Source organism: Ursus americanus, chromosome 24, assembly GCF_024610735.1.
Source record: "Ursus americanus isolate L20-20 chromosome 24, mUrsAme1.1.p, whole genome shotgun sequence".
NCBI classification, from domain to species: domain Eukaryota; kingdom Metazoa; phylum Chordata; class Mammalia; order Carnivora; family Ursidae; genus Ursus; species Ursus americanus.
The window spans coordinates 36,811,024-36,820,413 of record NC_142150.1 but is presented as its reverse complement, the minus strand read 5'-3'; positions in this window follow the sequence as shown (position 1 = coordinate 36,820,413).

The window sequence follows — 9,390 nt, the reverse complement described above, 5'->3', positions numbered from 1 at the left end:
ACAACCAGCATTTGATTTTGCAAAGAATTCTGTGGGTCATGTAGGTGGTTCTACCAGTCTGGTCAAGCTCAGCTCTTGTGTGCCAGGTTTTCTCTGCATCTGTGGTCAGTTGGTGAGGTGGCCAAAGGTAGATGATTTAGCATGGCCTCAGTCACATATCTGGCAGTTGGTAGGCTCTTGGCTCTTCTCTAACTCACAAATGTTTTTTAAACTTCTGCTGAATCATGTATGCTAATCTCTCATTGACCTAAGCATATTGCAGAGACCATCCATATTCGAGGGTAAGGAAGCAGACTCCATACCTTCATGGGAAGATCTGTACTGTCATAGTGCAAGGACATGGATGAAGGGAGGAGAAGAATTTGTATTCATTTACACACTCTACCATGTCATTTTCTGGTGTTTTGTAATAAGATCAGGTCTTCCTAAATCAAAAATCCTGATGTGACAGCCTCTAGCCACTTGCTGGTTAGAACATACTAAAGGACCAACCCTCTTACAGTTTTTCTCTGAATTTACCTTCCAGCATTCAATTTTTCATGAACATAGAATCCTAATGGTGATCTTCCCTTATTGTTCTCTGAGTTAAGCAAACTCTATTCCAATATATTTTATAATACCATTTCATCTTTATTTATTCATATTTTAGCTTTTTCTGAACCTTTTCCAGTTCCTCTTTCTCTTTCTCTTTTTCCCTAGGCATGATTACTAGAACAATGTTTTAATAGCCATCAGACAAATAATAGAAAGATTACTTGAAGTTTTTATTGTGCTTTAATTCTTGCAAGCTAATTCTGGAGGTGCAGTTCTGAAAGACTCAATCCTTCGAGCATAAGAGCTTAGAATTAATTCCAAACCCTTTTATTTACTAGGTATGAGGTCTTGGCTAAGTGATACATTAATTTACATATTCATGTTAACTTACCTATTTATTAAAGTTTTACATCTTTTATCTAAAAATGAGAATAGTCATTGTTACCTTATAGGGCTATTGTGAGTGAATTATAAAGTATTTGGTATGTAGTTAATGCTAAATAAATTGTAATTACAAAAATAATAGCAATTAGCATTTTTTATTCTTATTTTTTTTAAAGATTTTATTTATTTATTTGACAGAGATAGAGACAGCCAGCGAGAGAGGGAACACAAGCAGGGGGAGTGGGAGAGGGAGAAGCAGGCTCATAGCAGAGGAGCCTGACGTGGGGCTCGATCCCAGGACGCCGGGATCACGCCCTGAGCCGAAGGCAGGCGCTTAACCGCTTTGCCACCCAGGTGCCCCAGAATTTTTTATTATTCTTACTATTTTAATCATAGTGGCTAAAAGCTTCGTTTTATGTTTTCATTATTTCCAAAGTTTATTTTGGTTGGTTCTTTATCAGCTGAATGTTCAGTGTATTTTTGTAAGCTTAGCTATAGGAACTTTGGAAATGTCATACTGAGTTGGTCCAGAAGTTATTTTACCTCATTTCTGCATTTCAGGGTGGCTGTGGAACTCCATAGCCCTCCTGCTAATAAAGCATCTAGGCCCATTGATACATGGGTAAAATAAGTTTGTGCACTACTTTTCTTTTGTCCCATATCTTTAGGTTTCTTTTTATTTTCCAGTCTGCCAAAATCTACTCTTTTTGTGGGAATTATTCTAGCTCTAAAGTGGTTTATGGAATAATGTATAATATCCCTGTATTCCTCAATGTTCCCAAACCAAGCTTCACTTGCTGGTTATTCCAGGGAAGTTACAGTGGTCCAACTGATTGGTGTTCTCAGCATCATAGTTAATGGGATCAGGCTGCCCCTTGTCACAGCTTCCCTAATTTCCTTGGTAGAAAGTTCCAAGAAAGGCCCTCTGTGCTCTTTCTCTTTCTCTTCTCTTCCTGCAGCTGAAGCTCAATTTTGTTTTTAAATTTCTTATCTTTTTCTGTGTTGCAAAATCTCCCCCCTTTTAGAGATCCATAGTCATATTCTAGCCAATAGCAGTCACCTAGTATGACCAGATGTCATCTGTTTAGGGGCTTGCAGATCCTCTAGATTTCTCTTGCTCTTTAAATTAGAAATATCTTATTCCATGAATGATAATAAAACCCAGTGTCCCTCCCAGATATATTTCAGAAGGGGTAATCAGATATGAGGGAAGGGGATTATTTTAACCATGGACTAAAGAGGAAATAAAATCATTGCCCAGAACTTCACACAGGTAAAAAACATAGAATATATAAGAACCTAAAAATAAATTAAAGTCCTTAGTTAGAAAGATATGAAGGATACTGAAATGCAGGGTTTCTTAAATCAATGACATAGTAAATTTATTTAACAGAGAAGCTCACAGACGGCAAACACTGTATGCTCCAACCTTCCAATAAAACTTTCTCATATTTCCCTCTGTTATATGAACAGATAACCAAAAATTATATGAATTGTGAGGAAACACGAAATATAGAAACAGAAATAAAAAGAAAAAATCAGGGACTATATAAGAGAAGAAAACTTGACCAGAAATCCACTAATACACTCAGAAGTGTAGGAAGAAATATTGCATCCATGAAATGAGAACGCTATAATATGGAAAGAGAGAACAAATAAATCTCTTGAAAATGAAAATGATAGCCAAAAAGAAAATCTGAGTAGACATGTTGGGATGTTAAGTAGAGAAAATTAACCAGAATGTAGAAAAAAAGAGCAAGGTAACAGAAAATAGAAGAGAAAATATAATAGTAATAATAACAATAACAATAATAATAAAATGGCTAATTCAGGAGATTCAACAGCAGTTACAGAAAGAGAAAAGAGAAAAAACAGGGGAGAAAATAATTTAAAAATTTATATTTAAATAGAAGAACTGATGAAAATAGACACATAAATAAATTTCAGAGCAGTTTGTACAAACAAAACATCCTTTAGGATTCCAAGAGGAAAAAAAATTGAGTCACACATAAAGGACTAGAAACCAGAATGGCTTTGGACTTTCCAACATCAGTGCTAGAATTGAGAAGACAGTGAAGCCTTAAACATTCAGAAGAAGTTTTTCTAATCTAGAATTTTATAGCCAAGATAAACCATTGAACTTTTGAAGATATATGAATTAAAATGTTTTCAGATATACACAATTTCCAAACTTTATCCTCCATGTGCTTTTTGTCAAAGGGCTACTGGAAACATAAAAGGATGGTCAAATTCATTAGCCACTAAGGAAAATGTAAATCAAAGCTGCAATTATGTATCTCTACAAACTTAGAGCAGTTGAAATAGAAAAGTGATAATACCAAATGCTAGTGTGGATGTGGAGAAACTGGATCTCTCATACATTGCTGACAGGAGTGTAAAAATGGTAAAGTCCCTTTGGAAAATAGTCTGGCAGGCTCTTATAACTTAGCAGTTGCACTCTTACACATCTATCCCAAAGAAATTAAATTTTACATTTATACGAAAACCTGTATGTGAATGTTTCTAACAGCTTTATTCATAATGGAAAAAAAAACGTGAAGCAACCATTTAATGTCCTTCAGTAAATGAATGCTTAAACAAAATCTGGTACAATCAACAATGGAAGACTATTCAGCATCTTAAAAAAATGGACAGTTGATATACACAACATGAATGGACCTCAATAGAATTATGCTCGGTGAAAAAAAATCTCAAGAGCTTAAGTATAGTATGATTTTACTTATGGGACATTCTTGAAATTACTAAACAATGGAAAGGGAGAATAGTGGTTGCCAGGAGACAGAGATAGGGTTGGTGGTGAGGTGTTAATACAAGGACGTATCAAGAAGGAGTTGTTTTGTGGATGTGAAACAGTTCTGTATCTTAATTGTTGTGATAGTTACAGAAATATATACCCAGGATAAAATTGTATAGCACTAAACACAACTAAATACACAAATACATACACATACAGACGTAGGACAAAAAATGTCAAAAACTGAACAAGGTTTGTAGTTTAATTAACTGTAAATGTACCAGTGTCAATTTCCTGGTTTTGATATTGTGTTTCAACTATGTAAGAGGAGGCCATTGAGGGAAGTTAGCTGAAGGGTACATCTGACACTTATCTTTGCAGCTTCAAAGAATTTTGAGTAAGTCTAAAAATACCTCAAAATGTAAAGTTGAAAAAAACTTCATAGAGCTTGAAAAGTAAAAACACTGAAGTATGAAACAAAATATATATATGTATTCATTTTTTATTTTAATGTTAGAAAATTATCCAGAAAACAGTTCTTAGGAACATTAAAATCAATAAATGAGCTTCCATATTTTGGCTGTTGTGAATAATGCTTCAATAAACATAGGGGTGCATCTATCTTTTCAAATTAGTGTTTTCCTTTTCTTTGGGTAAATAAACAGTAGTTGAATTATTGGATCATATGGTAGCTCTATTTTTATTTGTTTTGAGGGACATGCATTGTGTTTTACACAGGGACTGCACCAATTTACGTTCCCACCAGTAGTGAAAAGGGTTCCTTTTTCTCCACATCCTTGCCAACCCTTGTTATTTCTCGTCTTTTTTATTTTAGCCATTCTGACAGGTGTAAGGTGATATCTCATTGTGGTTTTGATTTTCCTTTTCCTGGTGATCAGTGATGTTGAGCATCTTCTCATGTTGGCCATATGTATGTCTTCTTGGGGAAATGTCTATTTAGGTCCTTGGCCTATTTAATCAGATTGTTTGGGGCATTTTTGGTGTTGACTTGTATAAATTCTTTATATATTTCAGATATTAACACCTTATCGGATGTATCATTTGCAAATATCTTTTCCCATCCAGCCAGTTGCTTTTTTGCCTTGTTGAAGGTGTCCTTTGCTGTGCAAAAGATTTTTATTTTGAGGTAGTCCCAATAGTCTATTTTTGCTTTTGTTTCCCTTGCCTTAGGAGACATATCTAGAAAAATGTTTCTGTGACTGATGTCAGAGAAATTACTGCCTGTGTTCTCTTCTAGGATTTTTATGGCTTCAGGTTTCGAACATTTAGGTGTTTAATCCATTTTGAATTTATTTTTGTGTATGGTGTTAGAGAAAGTGGTCTAGTTTGATTTTTCTTAAAGATTTTTTTTATTATTTATTAGAGAGAGAGAGCCAGCGAGAGAGGGAACACAAGCAGGGGGAGTGGGAGAGGAAGAAGCAGGCTCCCAGCGGAGCAGGGAGCCTGATGTGGGCCTCAATCCCAGGACCCTGGGATCATGACCTGAGCCGAAGGCAGACACTTAACGACTGAACCACCCAGGCACCCCTCTAGTTTTATTTTTTTTTTTACCTGTAGCTGTCCAGTTTTCCCAGCATCATTTATTGAAGAGACTGTATTTTCCCCATTTGTATATTCTTACCTCCTTTGTCATAGAATAATTGACCATGTAAGTGTGGGTTTCTTTCTGGGCTCTCTATTCTGTTCTGTTGATCTCTGTCTATTTTTGTGTCAGTACCATACTGTCTTGATTACTGCAGCTTTGTAGTGTATCTTGAAATCTTGAACTGTGATGCCTCCAGCTTTGTTCTTCTTTCTCAAGATATCTTTGGCTATTCAGGGTCTTTTGTGTTTCCATACAAATTTTAGGATTATTTATTCTAGTTCTGTGAAAAATGCTTTTGGTATTTTGATGGGGATTACATTGAGCCAAGATATGGGAGCAACCTAAGGGTCCATAGATAGATGGATAGATAAAGAAGATATGGTGTGTATGTGTACACACACACAGACACACAGACACACAGACACACACACACACACAGTGGAATATTATGAGGCCATAAAAAATGAGATGCCGTCTTGCCATTTGCAGCAACATGGATGGACCTAGGTTTTATGCTAAGTGAAATAAGAGAGACAAATACCATATGATTTCACTCATATGTAGAATCTAAAAAACAAAACGAATGAATAAACACAAAGTAGAATCAGACCTATAAATACAGAGAACAAAGTGATGGTTGCCAGAAAGAAGGGAGTGGGTGTTTGGGAAATCGGTGAAGGAGAGTCAGAGATGTAGGCTTCCATTATGGAATGAATAAGTAATGGGAATATAAGCCACAGAATAGGGGATATAGTCAATGATATTTTAATAGTGTTGTATGATAACTGATGGTAACTACACTTGTGGTGAGCATAGCATAATGTATAGAGAAGTTGAATCACTAGCTATTTACCTGAAACTAATATAACATTGTGTATCAACTATACTCAAAAAATTTTTAAAAATCAATAAATGTGTTATACCCATATATGGCAAAAGAGGGGGAAAATCTATGGAAGTATTTTGTTTTGTTTTGCTTTGTTTTTCATAACAATGGAGGATAGCAAGAGAGAGAAGTAAAGGAGATATAAAGTAAAACAGAAGTTATGGGAGAAAGTATCAGGGAGGAATGATGGGAAAGAGATTTGGGGATGACAGCTATGTACCGGCAATGGAGGGTGAGTAGGCTACGTTTCTCCAGTAGAAATTCCTTCAAAATGATAACATTGATATTATTTGTAATATGAATCAGTATGTTAAGAGATTTATAACATTGGAGAGGTTTGGGGTTGAAAAGGAAGTAAAAAAGAAAGAAAAAGCAAGAAAGCAGGCAAGCAAGAAAGAAGTAAAAGAACACCATTCCAGAGGTGGGGGGGGAAACACTGTGCAAGAGAAAGAATAATTTAGGTGGCTCAATTCCAATGCCATATATGGTCATAAAGAGATAAATAACACATGTCTCTCTGCCCAAATTATGGGCTTTGTAGAGAGGGTGGGGATGGGGAACGTTTATGTGTGTCATCATGGTTGGGGGTTGGAGAGAGGAAAGAGTTAAATTTTGATCTTCCGCAATGAGGAGATCAGTGCTTCTCAACTTTCATCACATAAAGGTATTCATAGAAAATTATATTTTTCTGGTGCGTGGCTGAATTGGAAGTATTTAGAGTTCCAAATAGAGCTACTTGTTACTCAAGATAATTTTGTATGACTTGTTTATTTTTAAAACCATGTGAATATGTAACTGTGATTATTGGAACCCCAGAAAATGACTACTTTGGTTGTGTGTGTGACAAAGCAAGTTAATATATCAAAAGGAAAAATAATACATCAAAATATATTGAATCCTTTTTCTTCTTTCTTTATTGCACATCAAGGATGTAATAGGAATTATGGCACCCAAGAAAATTTCATGCCCTAATTCCTAGAACCATGAATATGAGAAGATACCACACCCATGAATAGGCTACCTTGAGCTTTACTAAGTTTACTTCTAAGTGGGGAGATCATCTTGGATTTGAGTAGGCCCAGCGTAATCATGGGACCCTTAGAACTAGAAGCAGGAAAAGTTTGAGAAGGACAAATCATCATTGGGTTGGGAGATGGAGGGGGCCACATGAGAAGAAACGGAGGTGTCTTCCAGGAGCAGAGAGAAGCCCCCAGCAAAGAAACAGGGTCCTCTAACCTCAGCTGTAAGGAACTGAGTTCTTCCAACAATGAATGATCTTGGAAGAGGATCTCAAGCCTCAGAAACACCGAGCTGGCCAGTACTGTGATTTTAGTTAAGTGAGGCTCTGAGCAAATAATCTGACTAAGCTATGTAGGACTTCTGATGTATAGAAACTGAGAATGAATTGGTGCTGTTTTAAGCAGCTACATTTGTGGTAATTTGTTAGACAGCAATAGCTAATACAAGGGGATAAAGGTAAGGCTCTTACCATTTTGAACAAGGTTTTTTGCCTTAGTGGCTCTGTTACTCAGAGTCGGCTAACTTCTGTGACAAAAAATTCCATGCTTTCCTTGGCCTAGTACCATAAAAGTTTTCTCTCTTAGGTCACAATCCAACGAACGTTCACCAGTGGATTTAATCTATGCAGTTATTAATGGGTCAGGCACAATTCTCCACACATCTCAGCATCTTCTGGGTCCTGCATTCTCTGCATCTGGCCAGTACAGATTATGAGAAAAATGCAGGGGATTTAAGGGGCCAAGCCTGAAAGTGTGGTGAGCATCACCTCACCACCATTCCATTGGTAGTCACCTTCTCACCGACTCCGACCCCTCTCACCTACTATAACCCTTAAGTGGGCGATTTAATCTAGCAAATGAAGGTGTACTTGTGAGCAGTCAGCCCAGTTTTCCCACAGGATCTTGGGAACTGTAGGTATAAGGTAGCATCTGAAAAATCAACTCTTCCCACTTCTACCAAAACAAACCTCAGTTAGGAGTAACATAGTTTAAGAAAAAAAGCAGGTTACCTTTAAGTAAATCATCAGTGCTCTGGCTCCTTACAGCCTTTTTCACCTTGTTTTATAAACAGCTACTTCACACATTTACATTCCTTTATTGGCTCCTAAACACATTTGATTTTGTCAGCTCTAGACCCAAACTTATTGACAGGACAGTACAAGGTATCTCAGAAAGAGGAGGTAAGGGGGGGGGGGGGGGACTGCCTTTGAAAAACAAAGAAAAGTGGAATTCTTGCAGATTGGAAAGTTGTTTGTGGGCCCAAAGGGGATTAGGGGCTTCTGACTTGCTCCCTAGCATTCTCAATGGAATGGAAAAACCTCAGAGAAGATGGTTTTTAACTTTCTTACATTTTCACATTGTAAGCCCAGCCCCTAGGCACTGTATTTTTGCAATTTGGGGGAAAAAACCCTATATTCCAAGTGTGGTATAGAAGCATTATTCACAGGACACTTACGTTCTAATAGGAACTGAAACAATGAGTTTCTCATTGGTGTGGTGTGGACTAGCCAATAATGACAGGAATCACCTCTCCAGTGACTTACGCTGTTTTAAGATAAGACCCTGTGCATGGGTGTGTGTGTGTGTGTGTGTGTGTGTGTGTGTGTGTGTGTGAGTTTGTTGGATGGGTATGAAGAAAAATGGGCAGAACTGACTGCATGGGTTGGATTCTCAAATAATATGATTAAGAGTTGCAAATATCTATTTCTTGAACACCTGCATTTGTGGACTGAAAGGTAAACATATCATATAAGCACCACATAAATATGTGCTAATCTAGCTGAAGCAAAAGGGGAAATTATTAGTATTATTCAGAGTGAGTTGAATACAAAGTGGCAACCATGTAGGAATGGGAGGCCAACTCAGGTAAGGACCCTACCAAGGTGGAACCACGTTGGGAAGTTCAGACGGCTAATCCTTACTACAGAGGCAAAGGCAACAAGGAGCCGATTGCCAGTCTCTCCAGCTCCATGCCTCATTATTCTACCACACATAAATTCACTCACCTCTAGGTGGAGAGTTTGTGTTTTAAAAATGATTGAATGCCTACTCAAAGCAAGCCTTTGTGTGGAATTCTGCTGAAGACTCAGCTATGACACGGTTTGGGATTATTCCCAAGGATATGAAGGAACTATGAGAGTGTATGTGATTTCAAAAAAGGAGGATGTTGGAGAAAGATGTCCCTGGAAACACTTATGTTAGACTT